Here is a 2,500-nt window from a genome sequence, read left to right as displayed (position 1 = left end):
TCATCGAGCAAACCGGGCTGTTTTATCTCTCATCCCACCGGCGCGCGCGGCGTCTCCATACCGAGCATGCCATTATACGGACGCTCCCTTGGAATGTCCCGGATGTAGGTCAGATTTCGTGGCGCCCCGGAACATAACGTCATTACCATTCGCTCCGCCTATTGGCCGAGATGGTCCCGTCCTCCCCCCCCCCCTAAACACACACACGACTCCCACCTTCCGGACTGTGATTGGCTGATTGGAAATAGTTGAATGTGATTGGTTATCGACAAGGTTGCTTCTTGTCGCCTCTCGGTCCAACGTCAGATTAAGAATTTTGCTGAGTGATTTGACCCGTTGATAAGTATGCTCGGCGTGGCGTCTTCAACTTTTTTTTTCTTTCTCTCTCTCTATTGAAGAAATGGATTTCATTTAGCCGTTTGAATGGTGGCTTCACGATGACTGATTGCACAAGACAAATTAAGATGGAGTGGCGTTAAGGCAGACACAAATGACTATCATAATGAAGTTGAACGTCAGACGCTATTACCTTCCATGATAGAGGGGGAATATGATGCATTAAGGACTTAAGTGCAAAGCTTTCGGGCTGACGGTTACATGATTTTGCTCTTAGGTTAAGCGATTTACAATTTAGATGTTTCTAGGATGAATGATGGTGGTGGTTATAATTATTATTTTTGTATAAATGTATATATATATATATATATATATATATATATATATATATATATATGTGTGTGTGTGTGTGTGTGTGTGTGTGTATGTGTATGTGTATGTGTATGTGTATGTATATGTATATTTATATATATACATATAAATATATATACATATAAATATATATACATATACATATATATACATATAAATATATATACATATATATATATATATATATATATATATACATGTGTGTGTGTTTGTATGTGCGTGTGTGTGTGCTTGTCTGTCTGTCTGTGTGTATGGGCGTGTATGTGTTTTTGTGTGCATAAGACATATAGCATTACACAATAATGTTCATCCTTAAAATCATCACCACCACCTCGATTTGTGATACCATCTATTGTTGCATATGGAGTAACTAATATACATCATCTAAAAGTTCAAAGAGTGACAAAATCATTCCAGCTTCTCCTATACAAAAAAGAAAACGGGGGACACCAGTAAGACACGCAATACCCAAAAAATCCCGAGCTGCACGACGGGTCTGTCAGAGCTCTAAGGCGTCAAAACTTTCGCTGTCTGGGACTTGTTTTCAAGCAAAAACCCCTTTACGTCTGGGTCTCCTCGCAAGGGAAAGTACACAGGGCGCGTTCCTGGAGCTAGTTTTTCGTCGGGTTGTGAGCGTGGCTGTATGACTCGTGGGTGGAAATATTCGGTCTTTTTCTTTGGGTCTTACTCTGTCTCCCTGTTTGTCTGTATTCTGGTATTATTCATTGTTTTGTTACCGATTTGATAGAGAAGAATTGTGATTATGTCAACGACGCGCTTGAGAATCAGGCCATCAATGATTTAACTCCGGAAACTCAAATCGGGCCAAAAAAAATCAAAATATGAATTCGTATTTTTTAACTATGGAGTAAGCCCTTATGCCAGACAGTCTACATTTCTTTGTGAATTTTGTCATTACGAGCGAAAAATGCATTGCGAATTTGATTTAAACGTTTTGTTCATGGGTAGACTCTCGGCGTGGCAGGTAAGCGCAGACGACCGGTTGTGTGACCTTGACTTAAGTTCTTCGGGGATAAACATTTTATTTTTATTATTATTTTTTTTTTAATAAGAATTTTTTGGTTCTCCATTCCGATAATAAGAATGTCAAATAAAAGCAAAATGTATGATACATCGCCGTTCAGAATAGTTTGTAAAACTAATTTTGTAGATGGCCCAGTCATATCTTCAACTATGTTTTCTTAATTCCACCAGAAAAAAGGCAGACCACCGGAATGTAGTATAATTAAACTGCTTAGACGAAGCGATAACTCAGTATCACATATAACGGTGCGGTATTTCACGGTCTTGAATCCAAATCGGAATTCTACTTCTAAACTGACCAAAACCTCATTTTATTTAACTACGAGGTCTCACTTTGGATACGGTACACACACCTTCCAATACGTAATATTCTTTTCCCCGATTCTCTCCTTTTGTTTACCTTTTTCAACCGAACTTCGTCTCTCACACAGACCCTACTGAATTCTCACAAACTCTTCGTCTTATCACTGGCCGAGAAGCCTTAAAGAAAGACAAACTAGAGTCAATAAGAGGACACAATGAACTGAGGACACCTACACGTAGAACACACGTAGAGGCTTTAGGTAGCTCCTGACGACACAGTTGCTCTCTCGAAACTGATTTCCTAGGCAGTGGAGCCTCCGTATTTCTACCTGACGATCGTGGAGACGGAAGGCGGTAGGCCTATCCTTACCCTGGAGCGTTGAGGTCACGGCCTCGATCCATTTCGGGGAATTTGCTCTACTATCTTCATAGGCCTTTTTCAGCT

At 40.0% G+C, this 2,500-nt stretch overlaps 1 protein-coding gene across 1 annotated transcript in view; it reads right to left on the bottom strand.

Annotated features, from left to right (window-relative positions):
• LOC122244900 (uncharacterized) overlaps positions 1–2,413 on the bottom strand; it is a 4,656-nt gene extending 2,243 nt beyond the window's left edge. Inside the window, exon 1 of the mRNA XM_086555066.1 lies at positions 2,290–2,413. The gene's annotated coding sequence lies outside the window, so the exon portion shown is untranslated. The remainder of the gene's footprint in view (positions 1–2,289) is intronic.
• Between the last annotated feature and the right edge of the window lie 87 nt (positions 2,414–2,500).

This window comes from Penaeus japonicus, unplaced genomic scaffold (genome assembly GCF_977035675.1).
Source record: "Penaeus japonicus unplaced genomic scaffold, GWHDUDI00000001_assembly GWHDUDI00000030, whole genome shotgun sequence".
NCBI lineage: Eukaryota > Metazoa > Arthropoda > Malacostraca > Decapoda > Penaeidae > Penaeus > Penaeus japonicus.
The sequence above is the reverse complement of the archived record's forward strand: the minus strand, read 5'-3'. Positions and strand labels throughout refer to the sequence as shown.